Genomic DNA, 19,404 nt, shown 5'->3' with positions numbered 1-19,404 from the left:
CCCAGTGTCCCTTTCAGGAGGCCACTGATTTATTCTTTAACCATATTCCTTTACCAAATTGTGAGTGCCTCTGATACCAGTCAATTTTCTTTTCCACATTGACCAACTAACTGCCTGACTACGCTGTAGTGCAAATTAGGTCTTGGTCTTATATCAACCAGACATTTTCATCTAGGCCTTTTATCTCTAACTGTGAAATGAAAGTCTTTGTTCTCTGTTAAGGAGATTCAGACAATTTGAAGCAGATGGGAGATGATTTGAGGGATATGGATGAAATTACATGATCCATAAGACCAATCTTGAGAAGTAAAACTGATTTAAGCCGTTCGGACAAGTGAGTAAAGTAACAGGAGCACATTGGTGGGAGGTACACTCTTCTATCTTTCCTCTTGTCCTCTCTGATAAGGATCTTGGGGAAAAGGTAGCTAGAGACTGATCCAGCTGTGGAATGGGACATCTGTTCCTAGGAGGATTAGTATTCATGAAATTTTCATGTTGTGTTATACTACTGTAACCAGCCTTATCTGTCCTTTACCTTTTTCTAGCTTGGATTAATACAGATGCTGACCTCTCCTTACTGTGTGTCCTCTTCCCTTAAAATACTTTAAAGCATACAATAGGCCATGGATGAAGACACTTTTTGTTCATAAAGATTTTCTTCAGTGGGGTTGGAAATAATATTGGGATGGAATTGATAATATCTGAAAAGCTTGTGCTAGTTGACCTTCTAGGATAAATGTTCATACTCAAAGTTTTCTCAGTCTTTGGTTTTGGGGCCTTTCTTCATTTTGAACTAAATATCTGGCCTTGTTATATATACTCACCAAAATCATGGGTATGGATGGATGTCTTCCCTGGGAGACAAATGGCACATATGGTACTGGGATGTACATCCTTAAGAACACTTTAAAAATCTGGATAGCAAAGGGGAACCTAGAGTCTTGATGCATACAGCTGTCAGTAAGTCTAGCCAAGTGTGGTCCAATGAGATGTTCTTAGGTCAAATCATTAGCTGTCTGCTAGATGCTCCAAGACTATACTTCTGTACCTAAAGGGGACTAAAGAGCTTCCTAGAGTTGTGGTTTTGGGCCACAAGATCCACAGCCCAACACAGATATGTTCTAAATCTATTAGCCTATGGAAGGCATCGGGGAGTCTCACTGAGAAAGCTGGATTAAGGAGTGCCATAGAGCTGAGCAGTCACCATGTTCATAAGATATGTAGATATGCCAAGGATAGTGCCTGGGAATATAGCAAAGTGAATGCTAGCAAGGACTCTGATGTTGGACTGACAAGTTTAATTCCAGATGAAGCAGGCTAGATAGGGAATCAATGGATCTGAAATTGGGCAGAAAAAAAACCACGGCAATTGAACATGTGTCCTTCGGTACCCCCAAAATGACAGCTGGAAGACTCTCATAAGAAATTCCAATTCAGAATGAGATTTCTTCCAGAAGCCAAGAGAAGCCCTGGATATTCTCCAAGGACCTTATCATTGGGCCCTTGCTGGGGATTGATGGGTAGGGTAATCAATCAAAACAGCAAACAGCTGGAATTCCTCCCATGCCATTAGCAAAGGGATGGAATAATTAGTGGTTTAAAAGCAAGCAGGAAGCCAAATCAGTTTTCTTCTTCTTGAATTTGCCCCAGTTCCTACTTTCCTTGCCCGGCTCTTACTGTTTTTCCCCTGACATGATGGCCACGCGAGTAAAACCTGGGCATTTATAATCTATAATAGGGAATTGTAATCTGTAAATCAGCCCTCTTTATCCCTCTTCAGCCCCTTCCTCCCTACTTGGGACCCATGAGCTATTATTTTCTCCCATTTCTGTTCCCTCCCTACCTAAATAAATTACTGGCCTAATCAATGTGGCTTGCTCTTGAAATTCATTTCTTGCAGCTTAGCCAAGAACCTAGACAAAATCTGGGTACACTAATGTAACTACTCCCTAGGTTGGTGACCTTTGGAAATTACTTAATCTTTCTCAACTTTAGTTCCTTCCTGTAAAATGGAGATAATAATAAAATGGAGATAGCAATCCTGAACTCAAAGGATTGGTAAGATATCAAATCATATAATCAATAGAAAGCACCTAATTTAGTACCAATTATCAGTAAATGTTAGATAGTCTTATTCCTTTTTGGTATGTTTGTCAGTTCTGTGTTCTCTAGTGACACAAATATTTTTGTGTTTATTTTCTTCCTGTTATATTCCTTCATCATAGAAGAATCAGAATTTTGAAGGTGGAAAGAATTTTAGAATCATGTAATTCTATCTTTTCACTTTTCAAGTGAAGAGAATGAAGACTGGAGATGTAATTTACACTGAGTCACACTGATTTTTAGGGTTTGAAAACCTCTATTACTACTGCTGATGAGGATAATAAATAATGATGGTAAGGTATGTGTAAACAATGTTTTATGAGTTTCAAATTGCTTTAACATCCACTGTTATTCACTTAGTCCAAACAACATCCCTGCAGGATAGGCAATTGGGTTTTTTTTAATCCTCATTTTGCAGATGTGGAAAATAAGCTTCCCTTAGGTGACTTTCTAGATCATAAAGGTAGTTTTCAGCCAACATTAGAATTCAGATCTCTGAGTTGAGAGTCCTAACCTGAGAAAATTTTCATGGCATCTTAAGTCCTCATTCATCTCAGATCTCTGAGTTTTCTGGTCCCTGTTTGTAGAGTTCATAAGACACTAGAGTTGACAGGGAAATTAAGAATCCTCTGGTTAGCCACCTCTGAAGCCCACAGGACTAGGGTGTTTGATTGCAAAAGATTGCAGAACTGTAAGAAATAGAAGGTTCAGGATTTTGTGAGACTTGAAGACCTTTGGGGCAAGTGGCTCCTTGTAGGCTTCGGGGGTTAGCTATTTGAAAATCTTTTCACTTGCAAACCTTTTTTTGACCCATGGACTATTATTAGGAAAATCATATTCTGTTCATTCTTTGGGCTAAGAGTGCCTTATGCTTAAGATACCCATAAAGTTAAAGGTGCTCAAATCAGGAATGTGGATGCCTGGGCATTGCAGAGGGGGAAAAGCAGAAAGACTCTAACATAGTTCATTAACACAAGAAAGGAAGCAGAGATTTATGGCAGACGTTCAAGGTTAAGAATAAAGATGACTGGAGCACAAGGATCTAATTCCTAGTGCTCTATTCATTAAGAACCTCAAACCTCATGTGGGCACAGAGGAAATTGAGGAATTCCAACAGTGAGGTATCATTTACACAGGCTGGTGGATATTTTACCCACTGACATTTATTGAACTCAGTGAATGTAACGAGTGGCCCTCTAGCACATTCACGGTAATTATAAGTGCAACCACTAGAGCCCCAACGGTATAACCATAGAAACCACAAAGGTAGAACTCTCATGCAAGTGCATATTCAAATGTCCCTTTATCAAACTCTTCAACTTCATCTTCCCATGTAGAGGAAGGCATGCTACTGTACGGGTCTAACAGGATTTTGAAGCATCTGATAATAAGAAGTCCCAAGAAGATACACAAAATCCCGACAAAAGCAAAGCCAGTTTTTTGCTCCAGAGTTAATGAAAAAGCTGATACTTCGTTGACACTCATCTTAGCTGAAGAATTGTCACAGTACGTATTACTCATTATTCACTGTCACATCGTTGGGTGTCTTCACAATTTCTGCTGGAGTCACCTCTTGCCCTAGGTACAAAATTGGACTCAGTTTAGTTTCATCCATGTATAGTATTGGGCAGGTAGTTGTTTTTTTGAGATCTGGCATTTTTCAGACTTTCTTGACTTAAATCACATAAGAACATAACAGCAGATAAGGATCAAAATCAAATGAGCATTGGTGTGTCTACTTCCACTGTAGAAATTACAGAATTGCCTGCGTGCACACATAAAACTGTGCCTACATACTCTAAAATCCAGTATTAATGTGTATATTTAAATAACTCTACAAACTCTTGGTATGTTGGTAAGCAGTTAAGTCACTGTTTCCTTGACCTAAATTGTCATCTAATTTTCACTTCATTTTTGCATATGTGGACAATACCATTAATAAGCATAGAGTGTGAGCTGGTCTAGCTGTACATGTTTCAAAGTCTAGTTCCACTGTTATTTTGCCTGATACACATTCTGATCCTTTTGATAAGGTATAATGTCTTCCTTCTTTTTCACTCCCTTAAGTTATACTTATGTATTGGTATTTTCTTCTCTGCTATTACTCCATACACCAAAAATCAATTTCTGACAGAGAGAAACTATGTTTTAAAAATTACATTAAGGGAAACGGACTTTGGCCCAGTGGTTAGGGCGTCCGTCTACCATATGGGAGGTCCGTGGTTCAAACCCCGGGCCTCCTTGACCCGTGTGGAGCTGGCCATGCGCAGCGCTGATGTGCGCAAGGAGTGCCGTGCCACGCAAGGGTGTCCCCCGCGTGGGGGAGCCCCACGCGCAAGGAGTGCGCCCGTGAGGAAAGCTGCCCAGCGTGAAAAAGAAAGAGCAGCCTGCCCAGGAATGGCGCCGCCCACACTTCCCGTGCCGCTGACGACAACAGAAGCGGACAAAGAAACAAGACGCAGCAAACAGACACCAAGAACAGACAACGGGGGGGGGGGGAATTAAATAAATAAATAAATCTTTAAAAAAAAAAAATTACATTAAGACAAGCAGTACCCAACATAGCAGCTTCCTTGTAACAATCACCAATAGCTATGGGTCATCGGTCATCACTCCTCCATCTCCATTAGCTTTCAGAACACCCTAAATAAACATTAAATCCATTAAACCTATTAAATTTGTATTCTATGCAAATTCAGCTTTAGGACAAATTCCCTAGCCCAATAAGGTTTCCATTCCTAAAACTCTAAAATATTGAGATTCTAAAACTATAACTAAAGTGTTCAAAGAGTAAATGGGTTGTATTTCCTTTTGATATCTTAATTACCATATAGTGAAAACAAATGATTACTAACCCACAGCCAAATAGTACTTGTCATACAAAACTGAGAATTGATAGACTGCTGGCATTTTCTTTTGTTGTTGTTTCTGATAATTTTCAAGAATTGTGTTTATTAAAGTGACTGATTCTTGAGTTTTTTTTTTTTTTTTTTACTTTATTTTCAGATAATAACGGAGACAGAACAAGGGATAAAAGACAGGCAGTGGATATGGACCATAGTTAGTGGTAATAGTCTGATGATATTATCTTATAATCTGTAAGAAATGTTCCACTACGGTGTGGTGTGTTGGTGAAGGATTATTGTATGGGAATTGTAAACGTGTGCATGATTGTTTTGTAGGTTTACAACTTCGGTAATAAAAATATATTTTTAAAAAGAGATAGGCAGTGGAGAAAAAGAGTATGAATAAGAATAGACTTGTAGCTTTCAAAACTATTTGCCATCTAAAATGCCAACTAATACTAGTCAATACTTTATTTTACAATGGTTTGGATTAAAAAGAGCTCTATCTTCATACCCTAAGTGGCTGGAATATTCAATACATTTTCAAGTCTGCTGATTATTTGGCTTTTTTCTGCAATAAAAAGGAAAATATTGTTTGTCTTTCCACCAAATCATTTTTTTGCCCGAGTAAGTATGGCATAGTAAACATACTTTAAATTTTTCTTAATTTAGAATTACTTAAGTGGCTGAGAGTGATCTTTCTGAGCATTGAGTTCTCACTGTACTATTTGTCTTATAAAAGACATAAGAGACTGGGATGAATATCTAATGAAATTGGTACTTAACCAGATTCTTTTCTGACTAAATATCTAGTTTTCTTGCTTTTGTCAATTAAAGATCATTTTCTGATATCCATACATGATCTGCTTAATTTATTTCTTAGATGGAGTAAATGAAAAGCAGGATGTTTTACATGGAGATGTTGGGTCAAACATTTGTCATGTACTGATTGATTCAGCCAAGTAATATTTTTTCATTAGAGTCATGACCTTGTTAGGCAATTATATTTCAAATTTTCAGGGGACATGTGGGTAAGAGGAGGCAATAAATTTGGTTTATTGTTGGACACTGTGGTGTGCCCAACAGATTCCTGTCAATGAAGGACTTGTCTGGAAGCTGGGTATGCTGTCAGCAGTCTTCAGCTGTCAGCACCTTACATGGATTGCCTCAACTGCAAGAGAACTGTCTTACCCAAGGTCACAGCCCTTCCCAGGGCAGACCATATTCAATGACTCGTCATCTTGACCCAAAGGGAGACAACTCTGAAGGGCTTTTCTAGTGCCAGCACTGTTTGTGTTTGGGTCCACATTACAGCTCAGTTTTTGCCCACTCCTGTTTAATTTTCCATTCTTCCACAGGTGTTGATCTAAAGCACATGCTTAATAAACATCCTGCACATTAAACTCTGTCTCAGGTTCTGATTCTGAGGAACACAACCTGTAATAATTGGTATCAGAAAACTGAAAACACCTGGGCATTTTTAATGATATGTTCAATTTTCATCTAGTTCATTTTGCCATCAAGTAGAAACAGCCTAAATTGAATAAAGTTATGGTATCATCTAAATTTATTATTATTTTTAATAATTAAACAACAGAGATAACCATCAAGATGGCAGTGGAGTAAGAAGCTCCTAGAGCCAGCTCCTGCTACAGAGCAGTTAGTAAATACCCAGAGCTATCTGGAGCTAGCTGAAGCACCTGTTTGGGAGCTCCAGGAGACCAGAAGAGCATCCTGCAACATACTTGAAAGAATGGAAGGAGGAGACTGCGCATCTGCAGAGAAGACTCTTAAGTAGAGCGCTCCACGCCATGGAGGCCAGTGCCCATCCTCCACTGGAGGCACGAGCTGCCTCAGGAGCTGTTCTGTCACTGGAATTGAAAGCTCCACTTCCCAAAGATGGGGGAGAAAGAAATGACTGGACACCAACTTCAGCTACTGATGAGTAAATTTGGCGAACTAAAGTATAATCCTAAGAACAGCTAAAGTTTGAACCTGTCCAAGTCAGAAAGAGGCCAATAGCTGCCATCTTAACTCTGTGTCTGGCACAAGAGGGAGTGGGGTGAACTGAAAATCACAGTGCTGGTGAGGACCAGCTTCTTTCCATCCAGGTTATATTGCAGCTCTAGCATAAGCCCCAGAGCCACCTCCAGCAGGGAGGAAGCTGGGGGAACTGGTGCCAGCCATTCCAGGAAATTATGGGCCAAGCCACAGAGGCTGGTGATTATCCTACTTTGGCAGCTCAAGCCGCCCCAGGAGATATTCTGTGGCTGGAATTTGAAGCTTCATTTCTCTAAAACAGGGGAGGAAGAGACTGTTGGCCACCAATTTCAGCTACTGATTAATAAATTTGGCTACTAAAGTATAACTGTAAGAATAGCTAAAGTATGAACCTGTTCATGTCAGAAAGGAGCTGGTGGCCACCATTTTGACTCTGCACCCAGCCTGAGGGGAAGCTGGGCTGACTGAAAATCACAGTGATGGTCAGAACTGTTTTCTTTCACCCTGATTGACCTGCAGCCCTAGCCTAAGCTTCAGTCTCACCTCTGGCAGGGAGGAAGCTAGTGGGCCCTGCACCAGCCTATCCAGGTAACTATAGGTACATTTGACTGACACAGACTGAATAATCAGAGTTCTACCAGGGCAACTCTGGTCATCTTAGACCCACACTGCATAGATTGCTGTCCACACCTGCAGCTGCATCCCTGCCCTAGGTAGGGAAGAAAGGATTGTGAAACTTCATCAGTCTCTCTGGGCTACTATAGTCTAAGCCCGCATGACTTGGATTATTACACACAGATGTGACTCTGTTCCTACCCCTGGCAAAGGAGAAAGTTGGGAGAAGAATCATTGGTCCCAGGTGTAATGAGGGCAACTTGAGCCTCCACAGCTTATAGCACCAACTACATCCTTGGCTCCTACTGCCCAACCAGCAAGGGAGAAAGGACAGGAAGCCCTAAACTAAAGAGAAAAACTGCACCCAGAATAAATACTCTAGTCAGCCAGAAGCCAAGACACCAGTTAAAAATTACAATCCACACTGAGAAAGAGGAAGCTATGGCCCAGTTAAGGAAACTAGATAAACCTCCAGATGACATAAAGGAGTTGAGACAACTAATCATAGATATTCAAACCAATCTCCTTAATAAATTCAATGAGATGGCTAAAGAGATTAAGGATATTAAGAAGACATTGGGGGAAGTGGATGTGGCTCAAGCAATTGGGCTCTGGTCTACCATGTAGGCAGCCCAGGGTTTGAGACCCAGGGGCCTCCTAGTGAAGGCAAGCTGGCCCATATGGCAAGCTAGCCCATAGAGAGTGCTGGCCTGTGCAGAATGCTGGCCTGCACAGAGTACTGCTCCATGCAGGTGTGCTGCTCTGCACAGGAGTGCTGGCCCACATGGAGAGCTGGTGAAGCAAGATGACACAACAAAAAGAAACACAGAGGAGACCCAATAAGAGACACAGCAGATCAAGGAGCTGAGGTGGCGCAAGAGAATGATCACCTCCTCCCACTCTGGAAGGTCCCAGGATCAATTCCTGGAGCCACCCAATGAGAATACAAGAAGACCAGAAGAACACACAGTGAATGGACACAGAAAGCAGACAATGGAGAAATAAATAAGTAAATAATTTTTTTTAAAAGAAGACATTAGATGAGCACAAAGAAGAATTTAAAAGCGTACGTGGAAAAATAGCAGATCTTATGGGAATGAAAGGTGCAACAAAGGAAATTTTAAAAAACATTGTAATCATATAATAGCAGATTTGAGGAGGCAGAAGGAAGGATTGGTGAGCTTGAAGAAATGGCCTCTGAAAGTGAACATACAAAAGAAGAGATGAAGAAAAGAATGGAAAAAAATTGAACAAGGTTTCAGGGAACTAAATTCCAGCAAGAGACATGCAAACATACATGTCATGGGTGTCCCAGAAGAAGAAGAGAAGGGAAAAGAGGCAGAAGGAATATTTGAAGAAATAATGGTAGAAAATTTCCCAACCCTATTGAAGGACATAGATATCCATGCCAAGAAGCACAGCGTATTCCCATCCGAATAAATACGAGCAGACCAACTCCAAGATACATACTATTAGAATGTCAAATGCCAAAGACAAAAAGAAAATTCTAAGGGCAGTAAGAGAAACGCAATACATCACATATAAGGGATACCCAATAAGATTAAGTGTCAATTTCTCATCAGTAATCCTGGAGGCAAGAAGACAATGGTAGGATATATATAAGATACTGCAAGAAAAAAACTTTCAGTCAGGAATCTTATATCTCGCAAGACTGTCTTTCAAAAATGAGGGCAAGTTTAGAATATTCACAGATAAACAGAAACTGAGAGAACTTCTAACCAAGGGACCAGATTTTCAGGAAATTCTAAAGGGTGTGCTAGAGCCTGAAAAGAAAAGATAGGAGAGAGAAGCCTGGAAGAGAGTCTAGAAATGAAGATTGTATCAATAAAAGTAATTAAAATTGTCAAAAAAGTGGTGAAAATAAAATATGACAGATAAAACTCAGGTAGTCAGGAATAAACTTAACCAATGATTTAAAGCACTTATATTCAGAAAACTGCAACCCAATGTTAAAAGAAATTTAAAAATGACCTAAATAACTAGAAGAACATTCCATGCTTACAGATTGGAAGACTAAATATCACTAAGATGTCAATTCTACTCAAATTGATATACAGATTCAATGCAATCCCAGTAAAATTCCACCAGCATTTTTTAAAAAATTGAAAACATGATTATCAAATTTATTTGGAAGGGTAATGGGTCCTGAATAGCCAGAAACATCATAAAAAAGAAAAGCAAGGCCTGATCTCCAGACTTTAAATCATATTACCTAGCTATAGGTAAAAACAGCATGGCACTGGCATAAAAACAGACACATAGACCAATGGAGCCAAAATGACTGTTCAAAAACAGAACCTCACATGTATGGTCAAGTGATTTTTGACTAGACTGTCAAACCCATGCAGCTCGGGCAGAACAGTTCATTCAACAAATGGTGCTGAAAGAATTGGATATCCATAGCCAAAAGAAGGAAAGAGTACCCCCTATCTCACACCTTACCAAAAAATTAACTCAAAATGGATCAAAAACTTAAAAATAAAAGCAAGAAACATAAAGCTTCTAGAAGTAATTGTAGGAAAATATCCTTAGGACCTGGTATTAGGTGGCGGATTCTTATGGGAGATAAGAGGAGGACTGAGATGGACTGCTAATGTTTAATGTATGCAGAAATTTTAATTAGCTTTACTGAAAAAGTGTGAAAATGTATAGAGTGGATGGTAACACATAGTAACAGTTAGTTTGTAAATAGGGTTGTGGCTGAAAATGGTAGTCTAGGTATGTAAATGCCAACTGACAGAATGCTGGAGAATAATCTAGGAACTGAATTGCATGGTAAACAAAGAGGTGGATGAGAATTGTGGTTGATGGTACAGATGCAAGTGTCCTTTGTTAGCTAGAGCAAATGTACATCACTATTGCAGGTCAGTGGGAATTTGGAGAAGCATGAAAAAAATAAAACTGGAGTGATCTATGGATTGTGGTTAGCAGTAATTATATAATTTTCTTGCATCTATGCCAAAGACGTACTGTGTTGATAATGGGACAGTATAGAAAATATGTGCCAAACGTACAGTATGGTCGTGGAAACAATCAAATGGTATTATCTTACCTGTAAAAAATGTTCCACCATGGGGTGGTGTGTTGCTAGAGGGGTGTCGTTTGGGAATTCTGCACATGTGCATGATTGTTTCACAAGTTTACAGCTTCTGTCATAAAAAGTATATTTAAAAAATAGTAATTGAGTGGGTTGGGGAAAAATACACCAAATGTAAGATAAGGACTATAATTAGTAGTAAGATTTTGATAATATTCTTTCATAATTTGTAACAAATGTCTCATGACAATGCAAGGTGTATGTGGAGGGTTGATGTATGCGACCCCTGTATGATGTTATGCATGTTTACTTTGTAAGCTCTCACAACTTTTCCTATACACTTATTGTTTACCTATGTTCATATATAAATGATATAAAGATAATAATAATAATAGGGTGGGTTGGGGGAAAATATTTTGGTTAGTAATAATATTTTGACAGTGCTCTTTAATCATTAGTTAAAAATGTTTAACAACAATGCAAGGTATTGGTGGTAGGGTGAGGTACAAGAATCCTGTATGATGTTATATATGTTTGTTTTGTAAGTTCATAACTATTACTATACATATATTGTTTATGTATGTTTATGTATGTTTATATACTTCAATAAATTTTAAAAATTAAAAAAAAATTAAAGCAGATGTAACATCATAGCTGGTCATTGGAGCAGTTAATTCTGTTCACTTTTGGTCAGTGACTAATCCACTAGACTCTATTATTCTTAATAAAAGCCATGACCCAACAAACCAACAAAAGGTTATGAGACATTTCATTGATGTAGCAACAAAATACTTGATTCATTTGTCATTATTAAATGAAAACAAGATGTCTTCCTAGCTAGAGATACAAAATTCTTAAATTTTATGATTTATCAAACATATACCAGTAATTCTTAGTTCTTAGATTTTCTGAGAATATGTGAATTATGAGACACTTATTTTTAGTGGAAAAATAACTACTTCTCAAGTGGTGACCAAAGTTCCTGGCACATTATAGATGCTCAATAAATATTTGAATTAAGTTAAACTAAATTTGTTGAAGATACAATTTTTGATAAATAAAATTGTGGTTTAAAAAATTCTAATGTTTAAACATCTAGAAAATATGGAAATGCATTTAGTTAAAATGAACAAGAATATTTTAATTTGATTTCAAGGATGAGTCTTGAAAATAGGTATAAAAACTCAACAGCTCTTTCAGACTTTCCCATCAAATTGCTTCATATAATAGTCCCTGAAAGAATCATGTGTTCTAGAATAGTCAAAAGCAGAGAAAGTGGATCTTTCTTAACAACCTTATGAATTTCCTTTTATTGTATAAAGAAAGGTATGTAGCCATCATATATTTTGGTTTTATATCCAGTTGCAGTGGCTTTTGTTAGCTTAAGATTTCTGGTATAAACTTACCTTCTTCTCCTGCTCTTGTCTTTTTCAATTGGTTGACTGTTCTAGCAAAGGCTTAGAGGTGGGAGGATTTCATATATTATATATTCAGACCAAAGAATTTGATCAGTGAAGGATTAAACCACTACTTTGTGCAAGATGGATTAATAGTTGACAAAGAGAAGGCAGAACTATTTACTTTTTAACCATGGAAGAGTGGTCTTTAGAAATGATAGGAAAAGCAAACATTACAAGAGGACAAGAATGTAAGCAAATTACTTAGCAACATTGAATAAGTTTAAACTCCCAGGCACAGATGATTTATAATTTGCACATAAAATTTCAAGAATTTTGAGAAATTATTGCCCATTAGAAAGCTTCCAAAAGTATGGAAGGGGACAGAAAAAGCCTCATTTTCGAAAGAAGTAGAGGGAAGCGGATGTGGCTCAAATGACAGGGCTTCCACTTATCGTATGGGAGGACCCAGGTTTGATCTCTGAGTCCTCCTGGTGAAAAAGAAGAAGAGAAAGAGTGCCTGTGTGGCAAGCCAATGCCTGTTTGGCAAGCCAGTGCCCACGCAGCAAGCCAGTGTCTGTGTGGCGAGCTGAATGCCTGCATGATGAGTCAGTGCCTGTGCAAGTGAGTCATGCAGCAAGATGATGATGCAACAAAAAGAGAGATGAAGGGGAGAGTCAAGGTGAAGCACAGCCAAAACCAGGAACTGAGGTGGCGCAGCTAACAGGGAACCTCTTTCCACATCAGAGGTCCCAGATTGAATCTTAGTGAATTGTAGAGGAGAAAAGAATGGGAAGAGTAGACCAAAAAGAGGAATAGATACAAAAGATCACACAGGGAATGGATACAGACAGCAAAAACAACAGGGCAGTGGGAAGGGGGAGATAAATAAATAAATCTTTAAAAAAATGTAGGGGAAAATTATGAAAATTATCTATTAGTAGCTTGGAGTTAATCTTTGTTTCAAATCTACAATTAGTTATTTAACAGGTAATTTGTCAACATGTAAAAAGTCACCTAAAATCAACATGAGTTTAATAAGAAGTAATGTGAACTTTACTTCCTCCTTGAAAGTTAACTAATAATACAGTAAATCATGGAAATAGTCCATACATGGTTTATTAATTTTGGCACAACTTTGGCAAAGCTTCCCATGGTAGCTTCATAGGGAAGAGGGTAAGATATGCCTGGAATTTTTATGTAGATTCATAGTTCACTGAACTACCTAATAAATGTCTGGTTCTGTAATCAAGGAGACAGGTCTCCAATGTAGAATTACAATACTCTGGCTTTATCTACACCTTCTTCAGTGTTTTCCACCAGGGACTAGGTTGAAGACAATGATGTGACAATTATTAAATTTGGCACAATGCAGGTCTGAAGATTATATGGTAGCTAACAGAATCAAGATTCAAGGCAGTTTTGATAGACTAGAATTCTTGATTGAAGCCAGAACATAAAATTTAATAGAAACATTTCTAAAAGCTTGTATTTACATAGGCATGGGGGGAAGGATACACCAATCCCAAATGGATGAGGCCTTACTTGACAATTTATGTGAAATAAATCTGCAAGTTGCAATTAATCAATAGTTAATATGAGCCAAAGATATAAAGTAGTTACTGAAAAATCAAATGATGCCTTATATTGAGTGCAGTACAAACAATAGAAGGTAATAGCACTGTTCTTATGCACAGATCAGGCCATATAAAGTAATATATGTTCATTATACCTTAATCCAGAAATATTTATTAATTACTATGTTCCAGGAACATTGGGAATTATAAATTGAATTGGGCATGAACAAGTCTACTCAAAGAGATTCCAAACAATAAAGGAAAGGAGCCAGACATAAACAATTATAAAATAATGTAGTCATCTATAAAGGCAATAAAAAAGGGAAGAGGAAACGAACTTATATTTAACATCTACTGTATACAAATACTGCTTTATTAATTAATCTCCACAACAACTTTGGAGTTGATATTACTGTCTTCATTACCTTGGTGAAAGAAGGGAGTGACAAAAAAGAAAAACAAATTTAGAAGGAATAGGGACTTCACTATTTGAAGACCAGGAAAGATTTTCTTTAAGATATCGAAGTTGAACTGAGTTTTGAGAAATGGAAGGATTTAGACCCTTGTGGAGAAGGAAACAACATGTCAATAAACATAAAGGCAGGAAAGAGCTGGGTTTGTTCATAGGACAGTGAAAAATTTGGTCCAAGCAAAGGGAATATGGAAAATAAAATGTGAAAGGTAGGTTGAAGCTAAATTGTGGAATATTGTGGCTCTCAGGTAAAGTATTTGAAATATATATTTCAAGGGATGGGAAACTTCTTAAAGGTTGAATGGCTTGTTGATGAGACTGAAGAAGATATAGATTTGAGGGAGGGCTCATCATGAGAAAAGTCTGTATAAAAAGTATTGAGGGGGAAGTGGACTTGGCCCAATGGATAGGGCATCCGCTTACCACATGGGAGGTTCACAGTTCAAACCCCAGGCCTCCATGACCCATGTGGAGCTGGCCCATGTGCAGTGCTGATTCGCGCAAGGAGTGCTGTACAACACAGGTGTGTCCCCTGCATAGGGGAGCCCCAAGAGCAAGGAATGTGCCCTGTAAGGAGAGCTGCCCAGCACAAAAGAAAGTACAGGCTGCCCAAGAATGGCGCCGCACACACAGAGAGCTGACACAACAGGATGACACAACAAAAAGAAACACAGATTCCCGGTGCCACTGATAAGGATAGAAGCAGTCACAGAAGAACACACAGCGAATGGACACAGAGAGCAGACAACTGGGAAGGGGGAAGGGGAGAGAAATAAATAAAAAATAAATCTTAAAAAAAAAAAGTAATGAGGGCCCAGACTACGGAATAGGAGTGTGGAAAAGAGTATTGGTTTGAGAGACATTTGTAAAGGGAGGTGGGATAGGATTTGAAAACTGATGAAATTTCTGGACCATGGAGAGAGAGGCATAAAAAAATGATTCCACTGCATTAAGCTTGGATTGAATCTAAAGATAGTGCTTTCATTATCAAAATAAAGAAAAAACAGGCCAAGTGTAGGTTTAGAAAGTAAATAGAGTTCAGTTCCGGGTTTTTTGAACTTGTGGTGCTTATGCCTGGCACAGAGTAGACACTGAAAAGACAAATTTTAATGTATTAATCTACGTGAATTTATCCAGCATAACATTGCTGGTGGAGAGCAAATTTAAGGGTATTATTGTCAAATAAAATAAATATGTGTAGAAGAGTGTTTCCATGATTTGAAAGAGCCCAGTATTTAAAAACATCTGCAGATCAAAACTTAAGGGAAGTGAACAATTACTGAGCTTTGCTTAGGAAAGGGAAGACCAAGGAAGACAACAACTGCATTCAAATATTTGAAATGTTATCTAGTAGGAAACTAGATCAATTTGCTTTAGGTTTTTAGAAGTAGGCATTGGTAAACAGTGTCAAATTCTGCAGTGGTGAGGAAACTAAGCACAGAATTACAGGGCCTTGGATTTGACAATGAGAATTTTTTCACTATCATCCTAATTTTAGTTGAATGTTTTCACTATCATCCTAATTTTAGTTGAGTGCCCTAAGTTGAAGGGGTTTAGTAGTGGATGGGTAATTAGAAAATAGAGTCCATAAAGGAAATCTGACAGAAAAGAAGTTTTACTTACTCAAAAGTTAAAGGTGCAGAAGGTGAGAGTTTCAGACTAATTATTTTCAATAATAAGGCAAAGACTGTATAATCAGTACTTAAAAGAAGAGCCAAGCAAATCCATTTGGGGTTCAATGAATTATAAAATCTCCTTTTTAACAAAAACGACTAGGTTGGGAAAGAAAAGATGTTTTATTATTATCTTAAAAGGAAGAACTTAGATTTTTAAATTAATCTTAAAATTCTACTTTCTACTAAAAATGAAAACAAAATGCAGGTCAAGGAGAACAAATAAAGAGGTAAAATTCAAAGTTTGAAAGAAGTCTGGCCCCAATCATTACAATTAAAAGTAGAAGTTAAGCAACACTTAATAAATCTGTTTAGGAAATAGATGGCCTTGGTAATTTAAGCCATATACGTAGCTGTTAAAATACCAGTATCAGGCCTAAAATTTTCAAAAACTTGTCCAAACTTTCCATTTCACTTGCTCTTGTGAAATGAACACTTGTTCCATTTGAACACTCTGCGTAAAGTTTCTTTGAATATACTACCAAATGCTCTGAGCTTTGCCCCTTTCTATTGATATAGAGCATAATATGATATAAAAATATTGTTAAGAACAAATTGAAGTCTTCAGTTACAATACTGATGTCTTCATGATTAGTAAGGTATACAAAATTACTATGCAACTTTGGATGAAATTTACATTTTTACTTTCTCTAATGAGATGGCAAAAAAAATCATTAAGTTCTATTCAATAGACATTTTATTTCCTACCCCAGGGAAAAAACTTAATCTCCCATTTCCTGGGAAACAGAAAATGAAAGGAATATGAGAGAAATTAGATCATGTGGTTACAAAACCATGAATAAATATATTTATATGAGAAAAAAAGTTGAGGAAAAAGAAGGAGAGAAATGAATTTTCAAAAAAAGAATGGAATATAAAGACTGGATGGAGGTAAAAGCACAAAATATTGGGTAAAATTATCAACGTTACACAGTTCAAATATCAGAGTAAATGCATTATGATTAAAGTGCATAAATATATTTTTAACACCACTATTAGCTATAAAATTCTGTCTCAAGACATAGTCACTGGAACAAATGAGCAACTGGGTTGAAAGCACATTGTTTCCTTCATGGCAACTGTCAGGCACTGGAATTTCTAAGTCTTGATGAGTCATAGGCTTGGGCTAAGGGTATACCTGTAGATGTCAAAAGGTCCAGATGCCATTTAGTTGCTCTGTAGTTAGCAACCAGTACATTTTAATAAAAACAGTCATATAAATCATTTTATGCCATTTATATTATGAGTTACCAAGCAAGGATAACAGTATTTTTATACCTGAAATATACCCTTTCATATACATGAATGTTGTCCATGGGCCTTTCATATACATGAGTGTTATGCATGGGGTCTATTTCTTCTGTGAAATAAATGCATTAGTTAGAAGATACAAGAATTCATTTTTGAGAATGAATTCTCAAATATAATATTTAATTTGCATGAACAACAATGTACAATTGCAGAAGCCAATATCAAAAAGCAGGTTCCTTTAAAAAAAACAACAACAAACCTTCTGTATTTTATTTCAATCAACAGGTTTTCCCCCCTCTTGTTTATCTAATAATGGTATTACAAATAGTATATCTGAAATGGGGCAACTATTAGAATATAGTGTTCCTGAATGAAAATTATTTTAATATTGTTCATTAGATATAATAATCTCTAATGCTAAGGATATGGCATTCATCTTTTCATGAAATGAGACATATAGGAAAACCCATGCTTAAAAAATAATGAGCCCGCCCATACACACATATACATGCCCCATACCAAATATCAAGGTTATTAAAACCTATTCAAAGTAAAGAGGGAAAAAGGCATTATTAAGGCCACATTGCACAGAACTGGTTAATCATAGCAATGGATGCTGTTGGAATCAAAGGAAAACATTGAAGTACAAACCCAGATGTCTTCATGGTGATGAAGTGCATACATTTCAGGGCTTCCCAGAGGTTCACAACCTTATCTGCCAGAATCCACCCCAAACCCTACAGATTTCCACTTAGGAGAATATCCCTCTGAGGAAATCTGTGGATGGATCCTCAAGGAGACTCTGACTCTAATTCCTTTAAAAGCACTGGGAAACCTGGTCTGAAAATTCTCAAAATTTCTCGCTAGAGAATCCTAGACCTTCATTATCATTCTTCCTTGTTTGTCTCTAGTTCTCTTTTTACATATTAAATCGAGGAAGCATGGAAACTTCCCTACAAAACATTAGGGAAGAAGCATGAGCAAGCTGAACCCACACACGCACACACACACAAATCCTTGTTGGCAGCAGCAGCAAAAGAAACATTAAGGTTCTTTCCCCTTTTAGAATTTGTACTGACTACACCTGCAGTCCCCCACCTTCTTCTCCGCCCCTTGCTTCAGAAATACAAGAGAATGAGGATATGCTCCTCATCTGGACCTGCACTGGAATCGTGTTAGCGAATGCGGAAGGAAGGGGGAGAAAGTTACTTCGCAGGCAGCGATGTCTCACCTTCCATGCTTGTTGCCATGGAGATGAAATCCAGCGAGGAGACTTGAGTTGGCAGGTTTATCAGTTAGCTGATCGGTTCAGTAATAACGTAAAACCGTATCCTGGTAGCCTGCGTGGAGTCACAGGACCGTGCTCAGCGGTTTCTTGGCCTACGTGTGTAAATGTCTGTGTTGGTGAGAGACAGAGGACGTGGGCGCCCGCGAACTACGTGTGCGCGCGCGCGTGTATTTTCAGGAAAACGTTCATGGACTTCTTCGGTGTAACAGTGTGTAAATATTTGCGTGTGTGTGTGAGTGTACGTGTGTGGGAATACGAGAGTGTCTGACAGTGTGTGTGGGACGGAGAGGAGGAAGGGAACCAACCGCAGTAGCAACAGGCTCTATCTACCCTAATTCTGCTAAGAAGAAAGAGGTTGGAGGAAAGAAAAGCGCTTTTTTTCGCTCATATTACACTCTGCAGGCAAGCAGTAGGGGGTCATTACCATCTTGGCTTCCTAAAGCAGTGAGAGATTCATTAATTTATTGCTAAAATCCTTGTTTTCCTTTCCTCGCTGCATTCCTAGCTATGCCGCGGGTATTTTGCAGTGCACAGTGACCGCGGACTCAGGTGAAGAGAAAGATGAGAATGAAAGCTGTATAGATTTAAGTGAGGACTGAATATTTCGTTTGGAGTTCTTTTTTGTATCCTCTCCCACAAACCCAACGGAAACCCCACCCCTTCCTAGGAACAGGCGACTAGGCGCTGTCCTTGGTGCTGAAACGGTGCGTGCCGAGGCCCTGCTCCCAAATGTCGATAAAAGACACAAAAATCTTAGCGAAGAATGCTCCAGGACAGTCTGTAGCTGCGAGGTACGTTTTCTAAGCACGTTAAATATAGCGTCCAAATCTAGACGGCGTAGGAAGCAAAGCAAGGCAAAACAAAAACACCAACAACACCTCTCTCATCTCTGCTTAGGGGTCTGGTCAGTTCTTCAAACTCATTTGTAAGGTTCCAATTCTAGTCATGTTTTGATACTATATCCAGAACCTCCAAGTTGCAAACACCTGTAGATTCCCTTGAAACTTAATTATTCACCTTATGAACTGTTGAACTGTTCAGCGTTTGAGGAAAATGTAGGTGTAGAATTGGTCATAAGTCATTCAAAAAGAATGCTGAAAACACAGTAATGTAAATGTAACCA

General features: G+C 38.2%; 1 protein-coding gene across 3 annotated transcripts in view; it reads right to left on the bottom strand.

Moving 5' to 3' along the window:
• The window catches only part of SLC12A1 (solute carrier family 12 member 1), a 103,232-nt gene extending 84,680 nt beyond the window's left edge, over positions 1-18,552 (bottom strand). For 2 of the 3 annotated variants that reach the window (XM_071214184.1, XM_071214185.1), the window contains exon 1: positions 18,225-18,464. The gene's annotated coding sequence lies outside the window, so the exon portion shown is untranslated. Of the gene's footprint in view, positions 1-18,224 lie in introns of all 3 variants that reach the window. The other variant, XM_071214183.1, reaches the window with a different exon arrangement.
• Between the last annotated feature and the right edge of the window lie 852 nt (positions 18,553-19,404).

The sequence above is a fragment of the Dasypus novemcinctus genome, chromosome 3 (assembly GCF_030445035.2).
Source record: "Dasypus novemcinctus isolate mDasNov1 chromosome 3, mDasNov1.1.hap2, whole genome shotgun sequence".
NCBI lineage: Eukaryota > Metazoa > Chordata > Mammalia > Cingulata > Dasypodidae > Dasypus > Dasypus novemcinctus.
This window is presented reverse-complemented; position numbering and strand designations above follow the sequence as displayed.